The sequence below is a fragment of the Ixodes scapularis genome, unplaced genomic scaffold (genome assembly GCF_016920785.2).
Source record: "Ixodes scapularis isolate PalLabHiFi unplaced genomic scaffold, ASM1692078v2 PGA_scaffold6__148_contigs__length_123643588, whole genome shotgun sequence".
In the NCBI taxonomy this organism is placed as follows: Eukaryota; Metazoa; Arthropoda; class Arachnida; order Ixodida; family Ixodidae; genus Ixodes; species Ixodes scapularis.
In genome coordinates this window covers 55,677,887-55,705,220 of record NW_024609881.1, presented here as the reverse complement: position 1 = coordinate 55,705,220, position 27,334 = coordinate 55,677,887, and the positions used below count along the sequence as shown (strand labels likewise).

Here is a 27,334-nt window from a genome sequence, read left to right as displayed (position 1 = left end):
AGCAATGTCGTTACTTTTTAAAAGTGAAGCGTGAGACAAATGCGCGAAAAATCCATCCGATCCGACGTCCGATCCGGCAGTACGACTGCCTGATCCGAAAAATTTGGTCGCTTCAGACGTCGGATCGGCGATCTGACGTGCGTCCAGATAGTTTCGCACGGCGGACGGATTGTCGGATGCGTCCAGCCAATGACAGCACAGCTAGCGCGAACGACATGATGACGGATTGGGTCTGGCGGGACGAATAAGAAAACGGGACGGGCGACGGGAAGCCGGACGCGTGGAGATCCCACTGACCCATTCGAAATAGATGGCCCCGGCAGAGAATGCACGCGCCAGCGAGAACGAGCTCCTAAGTTCGCTCGTGCAAGCTAAACCGTCAATCTGGGACCAGATGTCTATGAACGCGAACCTCCGCTGGAGTGCTTGGATCTCCTGGGCGGAGCCGAACGGATTGTCGTGTCGCATGCAAGGTTGGAAGCGTGTGTCTCAAACTGTCGCGTGCGGCGATTCGGAGCGGCGTTCGGACTGTCGGATCGGACGATTCTGCCGTCCATGTGTCTCACGCTTAACTAACTGTAACACGTTACTTTTTGTTCCGGTAACTGTAACGGTAACTTTGCTACTTTTTTCTGAAAGTAACTAACTCTATAGCGAATTACTTTTTTAAAAATAACTTACCCAGGACTGGTAAAAACCCGCAAGGGCGCCCTCCCCCGAGAGATCGCCCATCCCGTTTGTCTGGCTAAGTATCTGTAACATAAAAATTCCGAAACATCGCCCATCCCTTGATTCCCGTAAGACGTCGAGCGATGTCCGACAGGAATCGCGCATCAACGGCGCGATCTGCGGTACCGGCGCGTCCGAGAAGAGAGTTCATAGCGGGTTCCCCTGCTTCTGTCTGCGATCTGCACGCATGATATCGGCTCCCGTAACACGCGAGTTGTTCCAGCGTGTACGCATTGTGAAATGCGAATCTGCCGAGTTAGCGATTTGCGGTATCCGTTAACCAAGTTCGTAGCGGATTCCCGTGTTGTTGTCCGCTATCTGCGCGCGCGATATCGAAAGCGCGAATTGTTCCCGCGTGTATATTGCATCGTGGAATGAGATTCTGGTGGTTCCGCGATCTGCGGTACTTGTTTCCGTGACATGCGAGTTTGTAGTGTTTCCCCGCGTTTTTGTCTGCGATCTGCGCGCGCGATATGGGTTTCCGTGACAGGCAAGACTGTAGCGGGTTCCCGCGTCTTTATTACACCATGAAACTTGAATCTGCAGCGTCCGCGACCTGCGGTACCTGTTCCCGTGAGATGCGAGTTCTCGGCGGGTTTCCGCGAGTCCTTCGCACCGTCAAATGCGAATCTGCTGCGTCGGCCACTTGCGGTATCCTTTGCCGTGACACAAGAGTTTGTAGCGAATTCCCGCGCGTTTATCGCATCATCAAACGCGAATTTGCCGTGTCCGCGATCTGCGGTATCAGTTCCCGCCTCACGTGGTTTGTAGCGGGTGCCCTGGCGCTTATCATTAATTTTTTATAAAGTTTTGCTGCGGCATCCTCTAAGATAGCCCACCCCATGTATATCACCATTTATCTCTACATTTTGGGTTGGCGTTATTACGGGATTTTACGGTAGTTTACTTTAATAGTAAAAAAAATGTGATTTTTTTTTTTGTTTGGGGGGGGGGGGGGTGGGGAGGCAGGGTTGCGGGACAGAGCATGAACTCTATTCACCTTAAACAAAGGGAATGGCCACCACAATACAATCCAAAGCTATGTTATGTGGTATGCACATCCACTCGCCAGTCAATTTCATGACAACGAAACTGCCACAGTGAGGTCCCAGCATGGCACAGGATGACAAATTAAAAACTTTCCAGAGGGCTGCTCTGCCAATGGCATTCCTTCAGCTAAGACTGTCTAGCTTTATTTGTGAGGAACATTGATAAAGAAGTCTGACTACACATTTATCATCTGCAGAATTTATTCGAGACAAACGAGAGTAAGAAAAAAAAAATCCACACTGAAGATATATACAAATGCATTACAGAATGCAAAACTAAGCGCACATTGACCAATAATACAGAGGATGCAGTAAACCAAGCAAAATAATGGACGTATTAGTACACAAAAACATTGTCTGGCATACGTGACACATATGGTCTGAGAATTCCGACATACAGGTCCAGGCAACACAAACCATCAGGAACAAGAATACAGAGCAACGGAAAATTGTGATCACCTAAACACAAGAGCGATATTTCAAAGCAGGTGTCATATACTAAATACAATCGCCCTTAGGTTCGTGATCCAGTGCTTTGGCACATGCCCCACGAGGTAGACACATTAAAAAATTTACAGGAACATTGCTGTCATTTGCAAGACACTGAATTCCTGCCACTTTAGGGCACTGCATGCATTTATATATAAAAAATTTACAGGAACATTGCTGTCATTTGCAGGACACTGAATTCCTGCCACTTTAGGGCACTGCATGTATTTATATATTTCAACTGAAATGGTGTATACCTCTGCAAGAGTCAAATGATTCCACATGTTACAAAGCATGGAAGGCTAAACTCGAAGCTGATTCATAAACCTTTCGATGTAAATGCACTCGATTGTGGCAGATCAAAATCTGTCATTTTCGCCCGTGTGCACTCGATTACGGAGCAATACAAAAATTCAGAGATAAGCTTGTACTTGTATATCCTTTCAACTACGGTCGATCAGATTTCAATTCTGAATTAAGACTGGAAAACAGGCTTCTGGCCTGTGTGCCTTTGAATATGGTGGCCCAGATGAGAATTCAAAGCAAAGGTTGGGGAACAAAACTTGTACTTGTATATCTTTTCACCGGTGAGTGCACTGGTGTGGTTCATAAAATTACAATTCCGAGCAGTCATGGGAACACAGCTCACACTATAAGGTTTTTCATAGCTGTGTATGTTTATGCTGGAAAAGATTGGAATGAGCCAAGGCTTGAGGACACAGCTTAAACATGTATGGCTTTTCAGAACTGTGTGTCCAATTATTGCAGATCAGATCACAACTATGAGAAAGGGCCTCGGGGGTACATCTTGCACTAAAATTGCTTTCCATTAGTGTGTTCAATTATTGTGTCTCAGATGTGAATTCCATGTAAAAGCTCGTGGGCAAAGCTAGCACTTAAATGGATTTTCACCACTGTGTTTTATTATGGCAGCTCAGTTCAGAATAGTGAGCAAACACTTGGGAACAAAACTTACACTTGTATGGTTTTTCACCTGTAAGGTTCCAATTATGGCAGATCAGAATAGAATTCCAAGAAAAGGCTTGAGGACAGATATTGCACTTAAATGGCTTTTTACCCGACTGTATTCGAGTATGCCAGATCAGATTGCCCCCGAGAAAAGGCTTGGGGATACACCTTGTGTGTTAGATTATGCCTGCTTAAATTAGAATTCTGAGCAAAGGCTCGGGGGCACAGCTTGCACTTAAATGGCTTTTCACCTGAGTGTGTTCGATTATGGCAGATCAGGTCGCCACTATGAGAAAAGGCTTGGGGGCACAGCTTGCACTTAAATGGCTTTTCGCCTGTGTGGGTTCTATTATGGGAGATCAGAGTGGAATTCCGTAAAAAGGCTTGGGGGCACAGCTTGCACTTAAATGGCTTTTCACCTGCATGTATTCGGTTATGACAGATCAGATAGCCATTCCGTGTAAAGGCTCGGGGGCAAAGCTTGCACTTAAATGGCTTTTCACCACTGTGTGCTCGGTTATGGCAGATCAGGCTGGAATTGTGAGCAAATACTTGGGAACAAAACTCACACTTGTATGGCTTTTCACCTGTATGGGTTCGATTATGGCAGACCAGACTGAAATTCTGAGAAAAGGCTTGGGGGCACAGCTTGCACTTAAATGGCTTTTCCCCACTGTGTGTTCGATTATGGTAGATCAGCTCAGAATTCTGTAAAAAGGTAATGGGGCACATCTTGCACTTGAATAACTTATCACTTTTCTGATTTTGAGTGTTGCTGGGCACTTGGGATCTAGAGGCTGGTGACATGGGAGGGTGCTGGTACTTGTATTGTTCATCACCATGGGCAACCAGGTGGTTTACGATCCCATGCTGATCTCTGGTGACATAGGTGCAAGAACAGCACCCAAACCAGATATCCTCCGTGGCTTTCAATGGGCAGCTGGTCTCTCCCAAAAGTGCAGCCTCCTCTCCTATAAGGCGCATGTGTATTAGGACACACTAGGAAAGCACAATAAAGATAGCCACATGTTTTAGAAATAAGCAGCCATTATTTTAGTTTTGTATCAGCTCAGTGGTTGAATTAATCTTTTTCCAAAGCATTAAAATAGAGTTGGCTGTATTAACTGTTTCATTGGGGTGTGCCAGATAAACCACTTTAAATGGGCCGAAAAACTAATTTTAAGTTGGGATAAAAAGTTAGATTGGCATTTTACTAATAGCATATCATTTCATAGGCCAAAAAAAGATAGAAAGTCAAAAGCCTGCTTTTCAGTACGAAAATCTGTAAACATAGCAGACTATCTCGTACCTTCCTGTCCTTTGACAGATCTCCGCCTTTCATTGTGATAGAACTACGGTACCCAAAACATGTCACCCGGACCCGAATCCGCAAAGCATGTCACACGACACTCGACCTCAATACATACCGTTCACCCCTAAGCGATTCGTCGCCAAAAAGTATACCTACTTGAAAGTTTCTTTGCATGCCATGTTGCCTGGCTCATTTTCTCAATGGCAGTTTGGCAAAATATTTTTTGGAAGTACATAATCAAGTGCGACATGGTCGCCAATATGGTAATGAAAAAAATGAGCTTAAAGCACCAGTCACATTCGTCAAAGCACGGCCCTGCAAGCGGGAAGAGTAGATTTTAAGCATAACTTTGAATCTCAAGATGGATGAATGCACAACTCTGCTCCCGTGGGAACGTATATACAGGAACCCTAGCCCACACTAACATCATTGCACCCTGTCAGTGATCTACCCTAAAGTTCAACCCAAGAAAAATGAATATGGTCAAGCAAAATAATGGTGCGGAAAGTATGTGCTCAGCAGCATAACAAAATTTGTATAAAGAATCCAATGAACTGGCTGCCATGAAAGTTTTCACAAAGTTGTCTTGAGGTGGGGCTTTAATTATATTCAAATTTCATGGGTGTAGATTTTAACTAAGCTAAGACGTAATCTTTTTGCGGAAGTACACAGAACAAAAAGGTTAGAATCACCTGGTTGGAACTACCACTCAAAGAGGGTACCACACACTCAATCTGCTGGGTTTGCTTTTGAATGTTCATCTCAAAGAAACATCCATGTCTTTGCTTTATGTTGTGCCATCTGTCAAAAAGGCATCAACCAGAAGGTTTTGACTCTGTACATAAGAATTTTTCAGCCTACATTTTTTCTCCAAAACCTACACTCACCAAGTAATGCACCACCAAAAGACAGTACAATGTTTTAGCCCTGAATACCCAAGGAGACACCCTCTATATATTCACGTAAATTTAAAAAGAAAATGCCTTGCATGATAGTGTGCAGATTCCAAGCACTTTGGTGACACTGTTGCTGCTTGCTTTCAGAAAGGTATCTGCAAGGCTTACGGAAATGCACACGAGTTTCAGACAACTGAGGCAAAGTTTGCAACCTTGATTTCAAGCAAGATTACCACACAAGATAGTTATTAAGCAGGCGGGCTACTTAACATTACGCAATTTTAAACCGTAGACCAACGGACAACAAGGAGGCGAACGCACATCTCAATGGAACTCTGAAATTGCAAGACACGTGGAAGAGGCAATAATTGTTTGCCTGTATGGGAAACACTGCTAACTAAAGAGAAAAATTTTACAAAGAGGATTTAAGCACAGACCATTAGGATTGGCTCTCTAGGAAATTGTATTCTCACCATCAATCGAACTGGATGGGCAATGCGAAGGTTTTTGACTTTGTAAGGGGTAGGAAAGGGGAAAGAGAAGCATTGTATAAAACATTGTGGTCTTACTTGGCCTTGACAGGGCTTTTGTTAGAGAAGTCCAAATTTTGTACCATTCACAATGTTATGAATGGCATGGTGCTGGCCATGTGCAGTGCCAGATTAAGACTTACAAAGGCCTGGTTCAAGAAGATTAAGGGCAGCCTCCTTTACTTTGTAGCTCGCCACTATCTTGTATTTATGTCGGTGAAAAAAGCACAAATTATTCTTCATGCTGAATTTCTAGTCATTATATTTCATCATTCACAAGATGATGCTAACATAAAGATTTCTGTAAACCTTACCTACTTTTCTATAGCGAAATACTACCACAAATATACCAGAAGTTTTAATTACCCATTGCACTCGGCACGAGAAGCGGCATATTTTTATAGGCAAAAATATATCTTGCTGAGCAGCATTTTCCTTTAAAAAAATGCAATGTACTTATGCTTTTCGCTAGCTCAAGCGCTTTGTATTAGTTTGTCAGATACCTGTAATTATTTTACTAGATAACTGCGAAAATCTTCTTTTCTTCGGAACTCCTTTGCTAATAAAATAATAACATTCAAAATGGTGACATTGTTGTTTGACACTGTGTGCCAGACAATACATTGCCTATTAGACAAAGTATGAAATTAAAAGCTACTGTCAATATTCTAAAATATGCAACCTCGACACCCTACAAAGAGTGCAAGGGTCCGTTAGTGTGGATTAACATATTCACGTTTGATGAATACATCAATTTCCCAAAGAAAACTAGGACCCTACAAACCAAGTTCAGTTTAATCCGACTGCCCAAAAGACGCGCAGCGGTTAAGGGCACAAGGTAAGTCCTATACTCCCCATGCATTTGAGGCCATGTTGAGGAACAGTTTTCTCGGTGACTATTAGGAGTATTTCTGTCATGCATATATCATTTTGTTCGAAATATTGTGTTTTATCCACTGAACTAGAATTATTTGAACCAATCTAAAATAAGTTTTTTTAATATTTTTTTTATTCTGGTACTGAAATTTGTTTTTTTCATCTATTAAAAACTTTATAACTCAAAAACTGCTAGGTGCACATTTTTAATTTTAGTTCAGTATTTTTGAACACCCACGTATGTGGTAGGAATAAAAAATCAACCCTCTATAATGTCAGGTTAAGGAAAAAATGGTACCTATGTTCTAAAAAACACTGTTTTGAGATAATTGAGTTTAAAGTAAAAAAACTGGTGAATAACAAATTTCTATTGGCACCAACAGCCTTACAGTCATTTTTTCAATAGCCGCCAGCTTGAAAGGCATTGCTAAAGTCATATCTTCGCCTTTAGGCTTATCGCATTGCTTGCCGGGCCTCTTTTGTGACCTGCCATGTCGCTTGGTTCGTAAAGTATATTAGAGTGATGTCAACTTCCCTCAGCCACTTGATGGCTTTCCAAACAGGGTTCCATCCACAAAACTTCAAAACATTGGCTTGTGCAATGCTGCCACCATTGAATAAAGGAACAGCATTCAATGGCACCATTTTGTCGTTATGAAAACACAAACACTTGAATGTACACACGTTACACACCTGGGAAAAACGTGCACAGCGTCTCGTGATTGTCTTGGTTGAAAAAAAGCTATGCAATAGTTGCGAAATAATTTTTTTAGATTATCTGTTACTGGACAAGCTTTTAGGTCTTGTGTTGATTTTGTTTTGTTGGAGAATTCATCGATAAACAGGGAGTGTATCCCAAAAGGAGGCATAGTCACCTGCTACTTGCTTTCGGAAGAAGTGATTTTCAGCCCGAAATATAGCTTTCCAAAAACACTGGGACAATGGAAAACGTGCAGAAAGAGCTAAACTTTTCAAATTGCGAAAAAAACTAAAATGATTTTTTTTTTCAATTTTACCTCACCATGTGCCCTTAAATAGCTTAGGTCATAGCCCTATAGGGTAAAAAAACACGTTGAGTCCATTTACTCCCAAGTCACTCCAAGGCGCATAATATGGGGAGATCCACAGCCTTGACACTGTACCACTCAGATCGTGTCAATATAGTAGCAGGGTTTACCGTAAACAAGCTTCTGGCTAGTTGCGTCTAGACGATCGCCACTGCCCCTTTCTCAATGATGTCTATGCTGGCTTGACTCATCAAAACAATGAGCCCTGTGAACAAGCAAGCCATGTGCTACACACGTCACTCCCAATTGCTCAACTAAGTGCATGTGCACTTATTTTAAACATTGTGTTTACTACGACGCGCTGTCTATGAAAAATCTATTCCAATATATTTGCTGACATGATGATCCCTACATAGCCCAAAAACCTATTAGAAACTGAATTTTGTTAACACAGATATATAGTCATATATTTGCTGCCAGCACGTAAAAATTAACTTTACGATGCTCTAAGCCCTTCTACACCACTGTTTGGTCTACAAGGTGATGCAGTGAAGTGCCACTCATGAGTAACACTTTGAGCACCACGCACGCAAATAAAGTAAAAACCATTTCGGCCCATGCGGCAAGCTCTGCCTCTTTATCGCAGTGGCCATCATCCTATGATGGCAGTGTATGTTGTCCTTAGTGTAACGGCTGGTATTAACATTTGGTGAGGGCTACCCAGAGTTTTTGCAGGTGTCAGAAGAAAACAGTTGGAAATGGAAGGCAGCCTTCTGGAAACCAGAAAGACGGCATTGCGCGAAATTTAGATATAAAGATACTTGGCTCGACAATTTTTTAATTCTGGATGGATAGATGGATGAATTAGGTTACGGCACTTGATTTGAGTGAAGACTTGAACACACAATGTCTTTTCTTCAATAGTCTCCTTGGGCCTTTCCCACCAGTCTTACAGCATTCATTAGTTTGCTTCAACCTTTCCGAGATCTGTTCCTTTATTAAATCCTCCCATTCCAAAGCAAGCTTAGGTACGTCGCTTAGGTAGGTATAACACCCCCTAATTTAGCCAAAAAATAAACTTGGAAAAAGCAGAATCCTAGTTAGGTTACATATTAGGTGCCAGTGCACAAAAATAAACTTTACAATGGTCCAAGCCCCTCTACACCATTGTTGGGTCCACACAGTGATGCACTTAAGTGCCACTCATGCAAAACACAGTATATCTGCTTCATTTTGATCCTTTAAACCTGGAACCACTTTGGCCTATTCCTCCTAGAGGTGGCAAGCTTTGCTTTTCTTAAAGTAATGGCCATTACCCCACATTGGCAGTTTACTGTTCTCCCCCGGGAAAAAGTTACCATTATCATTTCGTCGTACTATCCATAGTTTTTGCTAGTCTCAGAGGAAAACGGATGGAAATGGAAGGCAGCCTTCTGGCAATCAGACAGACAACATTGTCTGGAACTTAGATGTAAAGATTCTTGGCTCAAAAATATTTTTTATCCTGGACGGACTGATGAATTGGGGCATGGTACTTTGATTTGAGCAAACCTTTGAGGAACTCTGCCCAAAGTATAACTAAACTTCCTCCTTGGTTTTGTATTCTTTTCTTTAATTGCCCCCTTCAGCCTGTCCCACTATTCTTCCAGCCTTCTCTTAGTTTGCTTAACCCTTTGGAGATCCCCTATTCCTTCATCAGCCCCTCCCATCCCAAAGCAATACAGAAGTCCACCTCGGTTTAGGTATGTACCGGACTTGCCATGCTCACATGCTCTGCTGTTACTTCTGCCTATACCCAGAGTGTCTCCTATCTCTACCTATAACTCATGGTGTTTAGTGCGCCCGTCTTTACCTCAAACGACAAACAACTTCATTTTGAACTGTTAAAAAAGTTCTCCTTTCTCCATCTTAACTTTTATGCGCAGTAGGCTGGTAACAAGAGTTTCGTTCATGCTTTACGTTATGGGCCAAAAAACTGAACCACAAGTCTGGCTTATGCTTGAGTTTGAGAGCTTATTTGTGCACTTTCCAACAGATGGCACTATTCAGAATTTTTTGTAGCTTGTTTCATATTTATCACTAAGCTGCAGTCCCCCCCCCACACACACACACACAACCCCCCGAAAAATCAGATGTCAACAACATGAGAAAAGGTGGCGTGGCCTCAATGCGCATGCTTTTAGCCGATGAAATACTCAAACTATGAAGGTTGCTTACAACCTTCCGTAACATTGAATTAGAGCGCAGCTCTGAGGAGGCAGAGGGAAGGGTACTGAGGAGAGTGTATACCCCTCCTTTTCCCTCCGAGCGGCGTCGCCGTCGGCATAATTGTGACGTCACGTGACGTCATGTGACCCTCGTGACCTCACGGGGGTCATGTGACGTTACCGGGGTCACGCGACCTCACGGGGGTCATGCAACGTCAATGGGGTCACGGGACTCACGGGGGTCGCGTGACGTCACCGGGGTCATGCGACGTCATGGATACGCCGACGCCGCTCATGACGAAAACGAACGCCTAAGAGCTGCGCTCTAATTGTCTGTAAGTGCTTGAAATTCCCCCCCCCCCCCCCCCCCCCGATACCCCTGAACACTTTATTTAAGATCAGAGTTTGCACAAAAATTAAAGGAAACATTCACTTGGTGTTCAGATGCAGTGTGTTGCTCTCTATCTCCCTGAATGTTTTCAACACTACGACATGCTCAACGGCTACTAAATGGACGCACCAGATGGCCAAGAATATATAATGCGAGTGACAAATAACATCAGGAAGACAAGTGAATGTTTTCTCTAATGTTTCCACAAATTATAGATTTTCAATAAAACTTTGTGGTATGTTTTGCGAAGAAAACAAATAGGAAGCAATGGCTGACTTTCTACACTGCTCATTGTTTCCCAATGTTATCCTGGTACCTGGCCAGAAAACCCGCCTCCTCTGTCTCATCTTCACCTTCCCGTATATAGGAACTTTATAATTTACCTTGCCTCATACTCTTTTCCCACTGCCATGAACTTCCCCTAAACTTCAATCCTAGTGCTTGCTTCCCTCCCCTCGAAGCATAATCCTTATCACTCTGCACATTTTTATCTGAGCTCCGAGCACCACCGAGGACGCTTCCCTAGAGGAGGACTTCCAAATCGGCACGGACTGGTAGGAATCTGTGGACACCTGTACAAGAAGTGCTGCTTTGGGCTATAACCAGCTGTCGTCTAAACACAGCCACTGGCCTCTCTTTATGAAAGAGGTTGAAAAGAAAAACTTACCAAGACTTAAGGACTGGACCGGTTCCATTCGAATTGCTGGCTGTGATCAGGCTCGTAAGTAGGCACAGACGATCACGAAGGAGGCACGGGACCACTTGAGATGACTAGGACCAAATGCAGAAAGCAATCACCGTAAGAAAAAAAAGCAGGCACACCCTCCAAGCACATCTAGTTAGCCAGACAGCTATGAGGATAACACACAAGAGACACCCATTCACAATTTTGCCATTTGGAGATAACAGTGACAAATTAATATGAGAAAACGGAATGATGGGTACTTAGCAATGGGTGGTCTCTTGCGGATGTTAATACAATCCATTTCCTTTCTTTCTGCCAAATTGCCATTACAGAAAAGTTCTTATCAGTTAAAGGGGAGACTGGCAAAAGATAAAATCTGAGATAACTATGCCACTGGAACCCATTAGTTTTCCCTATATATTTGCTAAATTTGTTTTGTAGAGAGCGAATTCAGTTTTCTAGCTAAATCGGACTAAACCTTGGGACCCTCAGATCCACCCACACATCTTTCCAAAAAACGTTTCGGGTGGTGCTTAATGCTCAAAATTACGAGCATTCGCACACTACAAAGTTACAAAAATTCCTTTAAATTGGGTTGTTAATATATATATTTTTCGGGAACAAACTGGCAGTTACAGCAAATGTCAAAAATGACAGAAACAAACAAACAAAACAAAAAACTACCATAAAGTACTGGGCAAGCGCCCACCTTATTTTTACTGAAAGTTTAGTTAAAGGGCAACTCCACCCCATTTTTACGATTTTTGGGTTATGATCTGTTTAGCCGAAGTCGGCGACCCTGAATCACAAGATATAATTTGTTTTTTGGCAGTGTGTATAGCTTCGTAGATATCGCGTATCAGAGTTTCGTTCCGGCGGCACGACGAAACCGAAACTACCGGCTCGAGCACTTTGGCAACGCTGATAATCAGCTGCGCGTCGACGACATGATGTAGATCTCGTCTTGCGCTCCTGAGCGGACGCACCAACACGGCCGGCTGAGTCGCACGTAGAGTTTCAAAACAAAAGGTAAGTTGCACGTCTTTTTTAACGCTGCACTTTGTAAATATGCACCAAATGTAGTAAGTGTTAGCATGTACTTATACATTTACCGGCCAAAAAGCGAATCCGACTGCAATAAATAATATGACGCGGTCAGTGCCCACGCAGCATGACTGTATTTGTCTTTTGCTCACAGACCAAGAGAAAAAGAAATAATTGGAGACCGATGGAATCCACAAGCAGTCTAAGTCGTTAAAGCTAAGGTGGCTTTATGTGCACGCTAGTTAGAGCTGCTGCAACCTGCAATTGAGCGGCGACTGCTTGATATCATCTGCGCTTCTCATACTTCAAGACCTCTTAATAGCTGCTCCGGAGTTATGTATACTACGCTCAAGGTATAGAGAACTGCAAACATGGTCTTACGCCAGCAGGGAAGAAGGCAGATGTTGCAGTTTTCGAATGTATGGTTCAAGAATTGATAGACGAGTGTTAAACAGTTACGAAGTTGAAATGCGAACTGCACAGAGCCTGATCGTTGCAGCTAGTTACTGTGGCATTACACATTGCTTGGACTAGAGATCCTACAGGCAGCCAGAGTTGCTTGTCCGTCTTCTACTGAAACCGGGCAACTCGTCACAATCCAACTCGTCACTCGACAACTTGTAAGAACTGGTCACACCGGCCTTCTCGACCTATTTCACCTCATCATAGGAATACTCAGCGCAGGTGGCCGCTTGCCACCGGAAAACTGTTCGCACTCATCTTTGTTTTGGCAGAAGCAGGATGAGCCTTGCTTTACACAAAATAATAGCAATGCTCGAAATTATTGCTACAATGTTTTTACTAACAAGTGGAATTTGAATCGGACTTAGAAATACGCTCAGGATGCTCGTATTTGGTAAGACTACCGTAATATCCCGAGTCATCGCCCACCCCCCTGCCGCCTGAAATTCATTAAAAAAGTGGGGTGGGCCATGTCTCGGTGGGTGAGCACAAACACTTGAAAAAAAAGCGGAAAAAACCGCCTATTTTTCTCTGTGTATCTAGCGCTGATGCACAAGAGATACATCAAACTCAGAACTCTATTTAGTTTCGTTGTTTTATAGAAAAAAATGCTCACGAAAGAATATCTTACTATAGCGAAGTCCGTTGCTTGCATACGCGCTAGAAACACCGCCGATCTGCATATAGCGCGAACGTTTGTTCCGTGAAAGAATGTCACCACTATGTTCTCCTAGTTAGTAAAAAAAAAAAGAAAGAAAAGTCTACAAGAAAATAGAAAATCCCGACCAGGCGCAACGAGCGAGCGAGCGAGCTAGCGAGCGGACCAAAGAAGCGACCAAAAGCAATGCTGGGAAAGCGGGAAAGCCGGCGTCGCATTGGCAAATACTTTGGCGTCGGGCCAAGTCGGGCGCCTTGTCAATTGCAAGCTCTTGCACAACTTTCTTGTTTGGTGCGTACATACGTGCGTCCGTGCACGGCGGGCTATCAATGCACGGTTGGGACGCTCTGCAAACGTCTGTGTAGGGCGTTCCAGCAAAGCTTTATTTACGCGTTGGCTTTGCCTAAAATATTGCACAACCGAGGTCGCGACGGGCGGGAAGAAGGAGCGGGTTCGCGGTGACCTTACTTCGGCGTAGACAGACTTTGGCCTAACACTCCGCGGTTACATTAACAAACTCTTATTTTGTTATCTGCATCGTTTTCTTTTCGCACGGATACACGACCACTCTGGGGTCGCTCACGGAGGAAATGCGTAAACAAAAAGAAGTGTCTTTCCCTCTTTCGTTTTACTTTGTCACGGACGTCCTCCAACTGTAAGGTCCGCGGCCGCGTTATTCGGGTAGGATGAGTGTTTGCCGATCGCCGGGTTCGCGCTGGGGTATTTGAAGGGGTGGGCGATGACTCGGTGTTTTTTCGGAAATCGATATTGGCCCAAAAAATGGGGTGGGCGATGGCTCGGGGATGGGCGATGACTCGGGATATTACGGTACATTTATTAGAGTGTGGAACTAGCGAACACTCAACGTATAGGACTTTGATGGTATCATACCAAAACTGTTTGTGCCATTGTACCAAAAATTCTTATACACAACCAGCGGAAAGTGCAGTTCTGGAATTCCCTCAGTATGTAGGGATACAAACTACTGCAAAGCAATAAATAATGTTTTATGAGTCTGTTAGTACTGAACAAAATACTTTTCTCGGCACCAAATAGACAGCCCTACTAAAATACAACAGAGCATCGAAAAAAAGAAAAGAAAAACGGTAAGATTTTTGTTAGGCTGGAGAGTGAGTGCGTTCTTCGTTTACTTGCCATGTTTCCACTTATCTCCTCATCTAATTTTTGCCTGCCTTTTTTTTTCAGTTAGGAAGAATTGAGGGACCTTCTGCATCAAATCCTACTTGATGCTGGATTCATATTTAAAATCGTTTCTGCAATCAGTACACTTCTGACTTTTGCAAAAAATGTCCAGTTAACTATCTGACATATTTGTAAACCTGAACAAGAGAAAAAAAATTTCGTTGCTTGATTTTTATAGTGTATACTCATATGTAATGTCCTCAGGATTTGGTATGCCAATTCTTAAAACTGCTATGATAATCATTTATTCAACATAAAAATAGCCACACGGTGTGCCATGTGTTTTGAGAGTCAAAGGACTCTCAAACACAAGACACTTGAAAGACACTTGCCATGCAAGGGTTCCCTGCCAAAGGTGCATCATTAGCCTATGGCCTTTGTTTAGCAGCATATTAATAAATGTATGACCATGAGTACATGTATTCATTTTCAGTTTTATTTTGAGACAACGAAATATTCTCGGGAATATATGCCATAATTATGAAACTTGCAGCTCAAATTGTGAATGGTAAATCACTATTTCAGGTACTGAGTAATCCTAATACAAAACCAAAGTAAATGATTTTTTTTTTGCAGGAGAAGGTAACTCGCTACATACAAAAAATCAAGTCCTAGTATGAGGGCTCTGTGACGTGTATTCCGGCATTATGAGAATTCCTTGCAGGAGATGCCCCGTAATAAGCTGGACTACTGGATGAGTTCATCTATGACAAATTGGCCTGTGATGACTGTGCGTGTGACAGGTTGTCCGGGACCTGTTTCCCATGCGCCGCTATTCACCGAATTCGGTCACTTGACAAAAAAAAATCTAGTACTGTGCAGGAAAGCCGCTACTATGGCCACCCTGCAGCTCAGTTCTGCACTAGCCGCTAACCAGCCACTAGCCAACTGTGCTCCTGTCCTTTGATTTTGCATGGGCTAATACAGTTCCTCCAAAGTTGGTCATTGTCTAAATAAAAAAAATGTCTGCAATAAAGATCTAAGAGCACTTCTGCCTGCAGCACCTGATGTAGTTAGCATACGAACACAAACACGGAGAAAACAATGACCACATAAAGAAAGCACTCGGACAAACTGGGTTGCTTTTCACTTCCGGTGCCATTATATTATAGAACTATGGTATCCCAGCTAATTTATTGCAATAAATATGTTTTCTTTGGATTGGTGGGAAAGCTTGTTTCTAAGCGTTCATAATTTCATTGATTCTTTAATCGAATAAACCAGGCAACCAAAGTTCTTTTTTTTTTTTTTCAAGTGCTGGTTTACTGGCATGTAACTTTTTTTAAAGTAGATGACCAGTAACATGTTTCCATATATTCGAATCACAGTTTGTTGTTCACATTAAATTGCAAATTAGCTAGCATTCAATATGCTCAATGTCGCACCCCGACAGGCGGAATTAGTGCACATACTGTTAGAATCACCTGGTTGGAACAGCCACTCAATCATGGTACCACACACTCCGATCTGCTCGATTCACTTTTGAGAGTTCACCTCATAAAAAAACTCCCATGTATTTGCTTTATGTTCTGCCATCTGTGAAAAAGAGTGTCGACCAAACGGTTTTTCACAAGTGTGTAAGAATTTTTCATCTTTAAGCATGAGAAGTGGCAGATTTTTGATAGGCAATTTAAGGAGAAAATAGGCTCTACATGAAAGCTTGAAAATATATTTTGCTGAGCAGCATTTGCCATTAGAGAAATGCAATGTACATACGTTTTCTGATAACTTAAGTGCTTTGTATTTGTTTGTCACATACCTGTAATTATTTTACTAACAAACTGCAAAAATCTGATTTTTTTTGCAACTCCTACTCTAATAAAATAAAAACATTCAAAATGGTAACACTTTTGTTTGATGCTGTATGTGCCAGACAAGACAATTATTTTTTTAAAAGATTATAAAATTATACGACTAAGGCTACTGCAAATATTCTAAAATATCCTACTTGGATATCCCACGGAGAGTGCAAGGGGCCATTAGTGTAGATTAACATTTCCATATTTGATTAATGCAACGATATCCCCCCCCCCCCCAAAAAAAAAAACAACTAGGACCCTACAAATAAAATTTAGTTCAATCCAACTGCCCACAACACGTTGCGCAGCGGTTGAATAGCATAGGTCATGGCCCTAAAGAATACAAAAATATGTCCAGTTATCTTACTACCATGTCACTCCGAGGTGCATAGTATTGGGGGATGCACAGCCCCAACACTCCACCACTCACATCGTCCTGATATTATTGAAGGACCTACCGTCAACGAGCTACTAGCTAGATGAGCCTTGATGATCGCCACAGCCCCTTTCCTGATGATGAGATCGTCTCTGCTGGCTTGACTCATCAAAACAGGGAACCTCGCAAACAAGTAAGCCACGTGCTACGCACGTCGTAGCGACAGAGCCCCGGGAACTACAGAAGCAAGTACCCTGAATTCAGCTGGTCGATGTTAATGACCTCTCTTGACTGCACAAGTTCTCGCGTCAGCGCAGTGTGTATGGCCTTCACCAAATGATCACCAAACCAACAGATAATGAGGCTTCATTAGATTTATTTCTAACCCCTAATTCGGAATGTGTTAATATTATGGAGAGCATAAGTGATCATGCTTTATTCATGTCAAAACGTCACAAAAACTAAACCGCTCAACCAATATTCCGAAGCAAATATTTGCTTTTTCATGTACAAACATTGAAGGCATGATGTCAGCAATAAAAGATTTCCAAAGGTATTACACGTCATCTTATGATCCGCAAGTAAAAACAGGGTTCTCATCGAAAACTGATGAGTTGTCTGCTTGGTCATCATATCGCTCATATTCAAAATTGTGCTAATGCAAAGTAAAAAAAGGCAAAAGTGATATTTTTTTTTCGTCATTTTACTAGCTATTCTTTCTCCAGATCCCAAAAGATTCTGGAAGATAGTAAATCCTTAAGAAACCAAAAATAGCACCGTGTTTGTAAATGATCAAAACGAAACCCTTAGTGATGACCAGGCTACCAACTAATTAAATCTATTCAATTCCTGCGTCTTTACCCACAAAATGTTTCCACTCCCCTCCTACTCTTCTACTTTTTAGGAGATGCCAACATCTGCTAGGACGTCACTTGAAAATGAAAAAGTAAATGCATCGCTAAATGAGTTCATCTTTGATAATGACTGAAGGCTCCTCTGATCCTGGAGCATATCACATATTTCCTTTTCTAATACAAATAGAAAGGAAGCCAAAAGAACAAATGTTCCTTTGGCACCCTTTCGTTCTACCACTCGTCTCTTCCTCCAACGTTTTGTCTTAGGGCACAGATTGTTCTTTTTAAAAATAAGGCTCTAGGCAGAGAAGGTTCCATTTACAACGGGTACTCAAAATTGATGAAAAATTAATCAGAGCGCAACACTTGTTGGTATAAAGCTTCTCTCCCTCGCGCTTTGACAGCCGGTAGTTTATTTAGTATGTAAATATAATTTCTGTAAAATACCTGCAAAAACCAGCCTGTCTATAAACAAAAATGTGTTCTTAACACTTTATGAACCTACCAAACTCGACTTTAATGTCATAAACTGCCAAAACCACCACCCCCAAATATTATAAAAACCTACACTTGTGGAAGTGACACTGCTCCCTAGCAGCGTTGGAACCAGACAGTAGTGAAAGTTTGCCGTTCTTTTAAATGACAGCTACAAAGGAACGACCTCCACTACAATTTATTCAAATTTAGACCCACATTTTTTTTTTCTCGGCGCAGATATTGGAAATCACTCTACCACCAAAACACAACAAAAAAGTGAACCTGGAATAGTACTGGGCATAATTACCGAGCCTATCACGCCAGTCCATGCGCTCACCCATGTCAGCCGCTGCACCTAGCACTCCGGTGCAAAGCGGTGAAGCTCGACACGCGCCGGCTGGTGAGGCGGCATGCAAAAGGCAATAATTAAGTGATCTCGTCGGGAGTACAAGAGCCTGGTTCTGTCTTGTTACAGTAGCCACCACCCTACAAGTTGGCAACGCTTTCTCGCAACTTTCAGCTCCTGACATCGCCGACGTTGTCTGGAAATTTAGACGACGCTGGCAATCGGTTCGACAGCGGATCAACCAACCAGTGCGCTTGACAAGCAATCACGACATTCCGTTTCACCTTAATTTAGAGCCTAGCCGCCGCTATGAGCTAAAGGGACCAACCAGCGTCAATACGCGGCATTATGGCATTCGTCAGTCTTGCTGTGCTGCATATGTCCCGTGACTTGCGCTTTTAGTATGTGTTTCAGGTTGTACGTGTTCGAGCCTTCGACTGTACTCTTACCTAAAATCAAACAAACCATGTGGTGAGTAGAGATGCTCTGAAATACAAATTTGTGCCATTTTCCTTTCCTCCTACTTCTCTAAATAATAATCAACCAATAATGTTTCTTTTTTTTCTTTGCATGGCCACATTAGATGCAGGTGTGGTGCAACTTTGAGCAAAAATGGCACTTTGGCACAAGAGGTAGCAGATTTTCGTTCATGGTGCAATTTGGTGCAAACAGCGCAGCACTTCTATCACTGGAACATGGGACGCACACTTTCGTGCAAAGCTGGCGTCAAGTGACTCAAATATAAAAACATGCGTATTTACAATAATATTGTTGCCTCTTCCGGCGAATGATTAGCAGCCGTTGCATTCACTTTCGCGCATGCAACGACAACTTGCAGAGGAAGTGAGATCACATTGTTGCCGCCTTTATTTCAACAATGTACACACTTGCAGGCTTACGCTGACGAGGTCTCAAAAACCAAAACTCGCGTACCGTGACCCTCGTCCGCCACTGCCCAACCTCGTTGTCCCACCACTCGTGCAAAACGTCACTGTAAAATTGCCACTAAACACAAAAATGGCACCGATTCAATTAACTTGTAGAATGTCACCTTATTTAGTAATAACTGCGTCAATATGCATTAAAGAAAAAGAAAAGAAACTAAAAACTTTTTTCCTCAGAAAAACTAAATACAAGCTTTTACGTCTGGCAACTATGTATTTGTACTGAATCTTTAAATATGATGAACAAAACGTCGGCTTTGCTGGACTGAGAGATTTGGCAAAAGTTTGGCCCATCACTACTAATTAACTAGATAATTAACTAAAATTAACTCATCATTTTTCAATTAGTGAAAATAAACACAGTTCTAGTGAGAAACTTGCTAAGCATCTTAATCAACCGTGAAATCAACTCTTTTTAGAAAGATAAAAGGCAGAGGCAGCATTTTACGGCGTTCTAAGCAAACGCTCCGTTTGAAGACGTTTCTAGGTTTCGTTTTTTTGTCGGAGCGCATCTCAGCACCCACGGTAGTGCACCCGAGCGGCCAAGACACGCAACGCAGATGAGCCATTCTTCCCTCCATCCTAGGAAAGGGGCGAGGCGGCGGCTTCATCCTGCGACTGGACTGAAACCTAGAAACTGAAACCTAGAAACTGAAACCTAGAAACGCGTTCAAACCGAGAGTTTTCTCAGAACGCCGTAAAATAGTGCGCCTGCCCTATATTTTTCCAAAAAGGATTCATTTAGTGGTTTTCGATGATCCTTAGCAAGTTTCACGGTGGAACCATACATTTATTTTCCTCATTAAAAAATATTTCATAAATTTTAGTTGCTGACCCTGCTAATTAGTATCTTTTGCAATCCTTGACGTCCGTCACAGCTGGTAGTTTGTTCCCGCAAAGAGCTTCTTTTTATCTTGAACAGCCTATTTTTAGGGATATTTGAAAGCTTGTAGAAACACCCTGCATAGGTGTCGTGTGTTTGGGGGTGCACAAAAGGAACAGCAGTTTTCAATTTACAATGTAAACTTCCTTTTCGGCGCACAATATTTCCCGCAATAAGCCCTTGTCAATTTACTATTTATTGGCCATGTTCAGGTTCACTCACTTAGAACATGTAGGCCTCAGCATACCTCAATGAGGCAGAGGTGGCAAATGAAAAAGCGCCGAAGCTAGCTGAAACGCTGCACGCCCTTTGAACCTGGAGATAACTGCAAAAACTTTGAGCACATCATTAAGATTTGCTGCTTGGTAGAACTCTTCCCCAAGATTTTGGAGAATACAGAGGCAAACAATGCGCCCGGCTTAGCCCTTGCATAATATGTATGCCTAACAAAATTCTATCTGTAAACCACATAAAACTGTTACTGATGGCCTTGCATGTTTTCACGTGTTGACTAGCCAAAACCCAATTTGTGTGCAGTTAATTTTTTTAGAAAATAGTGGTTTCACAGCTCAGGATGAGCAGATAGCACATTTAGGGGCCTCTTTTACAGCCTGTCTTATTTGTCAGAATAAATGCTTTAAAAGTACCTTCTAGATTTCGCTCCTAATAGACTAGGAAGAGAACGGTCAATCCATGAAAGCTTTACCAAAGAAATCTCACAAAAAAGAAGCACCAGTGAAGTCAAAAGATATCCATATGTTCTTTTTTCCAAGACTTTGGAGCTTCTGCTCAGACTGAAAATAAGGAGGCGTCAAAAGTTGCGAGCTGTGCGAATGGGTGGTGGAATGCGATTCGTTTCACCTTTCAACCAGACCAACAGCTTTGGTGTAACAGTGAAATACTGACGCGCTCACCTTTTAAAGTGTAGTTTTCTGTTTGTGGTTCAGGATCCGTGTTGAAGTAATAACGTGCGTGGTCGTCCATCCCATGATCTCAAAAAACTTGTCTAGCAAGGTGCTGAAAGCAGTAAAAAAGGACATACTATATATGAGACACCCAACAATTTAACTAATAGTCTTTCTTGCTTCCCATCATAGAGTTAATTCCGGGCTGAAATTTAGCCAAGTGTTGTGTTTTGAAAACAAAATTACCATAGACACCTTTCCTTTCTTTCTTTCTTTTTTTTTTTTTAGCATATTGGGGTTGGTGGTCTTCCTCCCACATTATTGTTGGGGAGGGCCCAGTTCATTTGACACTTCAAACCCTGTAAAATCTTGCCCAGGCTGTGTGAACTGCACAAACTTGGTGGAGGTAGTATGAGAAGGTGGCATCTAAAGCACCATGGGGGAATAAAAGCTATTCAGCTGAAGTAAAGTTGACATTTGGGCCAGTTGGTAGTTTAACATATTGAGGTATTTAGTGCAGAAAAGAACAGGAGATAAAAGGGTGCCACTCAGAAGTATGTTTACATCTTGGGGAAGGACAAAGACAAATTGACCCGTGAGGTACTGGAGGCCTTCCATATTCTCAGCGAGGACAAGAATCGTGTTAGTGTGGAGTCCGTTACGCTGTCAAACAAGGAAAAAGAATTCCTTCAACAGATAATGAAGGGCCCACACGAGCGTGGATGAACGAGCGAGCCACTATCATTCACGGGGCTGGTGTTAGGTGCACGAGTCCGCAGCAGATCATTTGGGTTTTCTTTCTCTTTCTTTACCTGTCAGTAACCATAGCTGTGAGTGGCACTCTTTTCTCTCCTGTTCTTCTCTCTACTTTGTGCACTAAATACCTCAATATGCTATTCAGCTGAGTTTGAGATGTGTGTCAGTTTCCTTGTCGTTCATTTGTCTCCACTTTAGAATCATGCGTAAGACCGCAGGCAAGGCATTTAGGATGCGAAGGTTAAATCGTGGTGCCGTGCCACACAGCTCACCACCGAGCCAAAATCACAAAAGGTACTCAAAGTCTGTGGCAAACATTTGCAGCCAATGTCATGCGAGCGACGCAGAGTATGTTGAGTCTTGCGAATAGAAGTTATTATCACAGTCACTGAATAGACGAGAACGGCAAGGCGTCTCTTTCGTATGCTCGGCCCCCAGCAGCGCTGGCTGCCTTTCACCGTGCTTCACCTGCGTGCATATGCTTGAGGCTCCCGAAGCACCAAAGTGTGATCGAAGAGCAAAGGCAGGACCATTGAAGGCCTGCCCTGCTGTTCTCGTCTTGACAGCGACTACCGTAAAGTTCTAAGAGAACATCCACCAAAAATGGAGATAAATGGTGCAAAACATGGGGTGGGCTATCTTTGAAAATGCCACAGCAAAACATTATAAAAAAAATTATTGATAAACACCGGAGCACCCGCTACAAACAACGCATGTGACGCGAGAACTGATACTCCAGATCGCGGACACTGCAAATTTGCGTTTCACGATGCGAGAAACACACGGGAATTTGCTACGAATTCCTGTATAGTGGGAAAGGATACTGCACGTTGTGGACGCAGCAGATTCACGTTTTATTGTGCAAAGGACCCGCGGAAACCCGCCAAGAACTCTCATCTTACGGGAATGAATAATGCAAATCGCAGACGCAGCAGATTCAAGTTTTACGGTGCAATAAGCACGCGGGAACCCGTTACAAACTTGCCTGTCAAGGGAACCGATATCGCGTGCGCAGATTGCGGACGAAAACGCGGGAATCCGCTACAAACTCACTTGTTAGGGGAATAAACCCCACAGATCCTGGACGCAGCACTACCATATTTCACGATGCAATACACACGCGGGCCCAACTCGGGTGTTACAGGAATCGATACTGCATGCGCAGGTCGCAGACAAAAACGTGGGAGCCCTCTCTAAACATGCTTATCATACATACCGGTACAACAGTTTGTGCGGTGGATGCGATTCCCGTCGGACATCACATGACGTTCAAGGAGGAATAGGGGGGTGGGGGGGTGGGTGCAATGTTTCGGAATTATGTTACAGATATTTAGTCAGAAAATTGGGATGGGCTGTCTCTGAGGCAGGCATTCTCTTGGAACTTTAGGCACATTTATGTCTTTGTTTACCTGAGAGTAATTAAAAATTTTGATTTGACCATTTTTTGTTCGTACAGGTAGAGATTGGAATTTGTTGCCATCCTCGTCATTTCCTGTGACGTATTCGCCAAGTATATTTTATACCCGCTTATGTAACCCTCTCCTTGCTATAATGCACTAACAGGCGCAGCAGGACCCAATGCAAATAAATAAATAAATTTGATATCCCAAACAAAGTCGGCCAACCTAGAGGTTTTTTGCGCAACACAAGGGACAATCACAAGCGAGTAGACACTGACAAGCGTCCCTTGTGTCGCGCAAAAAACCTCTAGACTGCATCATGAACCAACTAGGCCAACAAGTTTTAACTAAAGTCAGGCAAGCACGCCCTGTTTTCGCAGATTCAAGTGACACGAAACAATGCTATACTTTAGAGGGGAGTACGTTGCTTCCTGATGGCTATTGTTTTTGAGGACCTGCAGTGACTAGGGCATGTCTTAAAAGTCTCACCGCCGAGGACCAACTCCAGGACCACCTGAAATTTACTTACACGGGATCAACACACCTTCCCCACCCCTTGGATGAGAAGAAAAAGTGGTTGTTCTTCAAAGAAATTACAAATCTACCGAAGGTATCGTGGGCACATCTTCATGACCACCTATTCGAGCCACCCGGTCCATATACCGGAGAATGACTGAAAACTTACAAGTCCTTAAAAGCGTTCAACTACTTCGTGAACGGCAAAGCATCGGCAACGGGCACCCACCTCCCCCAAGCGCCGAAGATATGCGCCGAGTTTCCCCGCGGGGGTAGCCAAGCTGGGTCTTGGTTCTAGCCGACGATCTTCCTAAAGTTTTCATTACGCTTCGTTCGGCATGAGGCGAGCCTCTGGAATGCAAAATTTTCTAATGCTTTGACTTGCCTGCTTTCATATTAAAAGTTTCTTTCCTAGTGCAGTGTGTCACCTTGCATTTATGAGCTGCAATAGCCCGGTCAGCATGTATCGTTCTACAGAGATAGATGGTCAGTTGAGGCGCTGTTGGCGCATCCTCGCATTGCATCATTTGTCATCAGCAGCTCAAAGTAAACGAACACAGTCTGCTATGCTGCTGTCCTGCAGTCACCCGGGATCGCCGGTGGCAGCGGCGTCCCTCGTCTCAATTAATCGAAGGAACTTCACTTGTGATATTTTCTTCCTGCTGGTACACGTCGGCCACTCAGAAGTGCAACACACGGACATTCCTAGAGCGTAGCTATCATGCAATTGCTCGCTAAAGAACCCAGAGCCGTTGCGCACTCACCCAAACACCAGGTAAACACAAGAGAACCGGAAGCAATGCGGAGAGCAAGTTCGTCTGCTATTTTCTTTGCAGGGGTTGTGGTGGCGTCAGAACGCAGAGCTCTGGTTGGCTCCGATTGAAGGATAGTGGGTAGACCCAACACCTCCTAGAGAAGAAGGCCAGAGCGCTCTGAGAGGTTACGTCACAATGGCGGAGGAAGGAAGTCCATGGCGCAACTACGTGAGAATACGCTATCGACGTGAAAAAAATGCACCTCAGCGCGGTGGTGTTCATGCGCGTTTATCCGGCATTAATATACGTTTCAAAGGCGCAGTCTTGTACAATTTATTATATATATAATATAAACATATTATATAACGCGTTACCAAGGTTGAGAGTACCAAATTTATATTTATGAGTATCCCCGTAACCACGGGACTACCTGCAGTTCCGCAGCACCCCACACTTTTCGAAAGGACCGGCTGCGATGCTGCCGATGCCACATGGCTCCGATTCTGGTAAATTTACGTTGTGTGTGAGCTGCTGACTGTCTGAAAAGGAACGCTGAGACATCTCAGAAGGGAAGGAAACCGAAAAGAAATCCAGTCATTGTCGCAGGGAGCGCACACCAGCAAGAGATGGGTCGACAACGTTAAGCCTTTCGTCGCCGCTGCTCTCGTGTGTGGTACTTTTGAGACTTGTTTCCCGTCGTATTTCTGTCATCACCGTAGTCTCAGGTAGTTTTTTTTGTGTTCGCTTGATACTACGGCATTTACGTGGATTTGTGAAACAAGTCCTGCTTCGGTTTGAGTGACATGTGTAACAACTAGCCAACGAAGACTGGTCGATTAATCGATAGACCTCTCTCGACAGAGACAGGCTTCTTGGAGTTTGCGTTCAAATGTGTACGTCACGGATATTGTGGGACGTATGGATACGATCGACAGGTGAGAAACAACTTATTTACGGGCTTTCTTGGTCATGTAGGACGCAAGTAAGATGCTGCAATCGTTTTTTTTTTTTTAATCGCATGATAGATTCCAATTTTGTTCTTTGTCATGATTCGCGTGCAGTTTCGTCGACATTTGTAAATATGCGCGCTAATCTTGTTTTCACTGGAAGGTGAAAAACAAGTTTGTGTGATTATTGAAAGTGCATTTGTTCGTGGTTTTGTGTTTATTTATACTAAAGTTATTGTATTGCCTTTTCCGCGTTTTTACTAGAATCTTAACTGTATTAAGGTAATAGTATTATTATATACAAAATAAGTTAGGTGTTGTTCTAAGGCAGCTCGAGCCCCATAGGAAGAAGTAAATTAGTGGACTAAGTAGTAAGTTTAGTACCCCTGCCACACGGAAAAGTTAATATATTTTCATTCAGTGATATAGGATTTAATTAGCTCGCGGTCTTGAGTGGTTATACGAGCGCCGCAAGCGGATTTATCGACCCCACAATGTCATTCGATCGAAATTGCATTAATTTTGCCATGTGGCTGGGGTATGATGCAAGAATTCAGTGACTGCACGCAATAACGTCGCTTACATGATCGTGAGAAACACTTGTCTTGCCTTGTCCGCGTTGACCACGTCTACCTGATTTTTAACTGTTCTGTTTTGCTGTTTCCAAATCACTGCGTGTCTCGCCATTTTGTCGAAGTATTTCTGTATAAAATATGCATTCCTACAACAATAATTGCATGACTCAATGTTTTCGACTTAAAACAATCACATTTTTCTATAGACGTCTTGTACGCATACCTCGTGCCATTTCGTACCGATTATTTAGCGGTGTAATATTTTGCTCGTGTAATAAAATGTTTTCTAGGCCTGTTGCTATGTGCAGCTTTCATTTGAGCTAATATGACACGCGTATGTGACTAAAAACGCGTTACGACGGTCGATCTACGCGTGTTGCATTCGCTTCGACGCGCGCCCCCGATGGCCTTCCTTTGAGACGTCACGAGGAGAGCGCTACGGCCTTGTCTTCTAGGAGGTGTTGGTAGACCTCAAGGCAGCTTGCTTTGAGGTCTACCAACTTTCTTTAATTACAGCCAATCAGAGCTGGGCGTTCTTACATCACCACAACCCCAGCAAAAGAAGCAGACAAGCTTGCACTCCGCATACTCTAGCCGTCATGGCGGCTCGCAATTGGCACAAACACCCCCAACCTGTCAGGGGGGTAAAGAGGAGAGTAGAATGCGGCAAAACCTGGGCGCTGACATTGGCAGTTCCGAAAGAAAGAACAATAAAAAGAGTGACAGAAGAGCGGAGAAACCAGACTGAAGGTTGAGCGTGTTCGTTTTGTTACAACGAGGTGAAATTGCTTGCGCGCTTGTCAACCTTACTTAGTTTTATGCAGTGCGCGATTCTCGTGTTTTGCTGCAAAGTAAGCTAGAAAAGAACGTCTGTCACCCGATATGAGCCCATCAGCACAGCCGATCTCCACGTCCATGCCCCGCCCGTCGTTCCCAAGCGGCCCTAATGCACGAGACCTTTCCCTCTAAATTACTATATTACCTCTGCGCACCCTGTGTACTTTTGTGCACATAATCCAAAGTTTCTAAAACAAAGCGCGAACAGCTGACGCTGTCAGTCACACAAAGCCACGGCCGTAAGCAGGGCCTTGTGAAGTTGATTTCAAAGCTCTGCGTCTCCTCCTCTGCCTAAGTTTCGGCTTATTGGATAACGCATCTAACGAGGACAGTACCTGTTGGTTGAATTGGTCGAGAAACCTCTCGGCGTGAAACGAAGTGCGAACCGCTGCGACTGCTGCCCTCGGTTCTGGCGTTTCTTGCTGCTCAAACTTGTGATACCCCCCAGACATTTGAG

At 43.3% G+C, this 27,334-nt stretch overlaps 1 pseudogene; it reads right to left on the bottom strand.

Annotated features, from left to right (window-relative positions):
- Positions 1-1,900: 1,900 nt before the first annotated feature.
- Positions 1,901-27,305, bottom strand: LOC120836855 (annotated as a pseudogene).
- Positions 27,306-27,334: the final 29 nt, after the last annotated feature.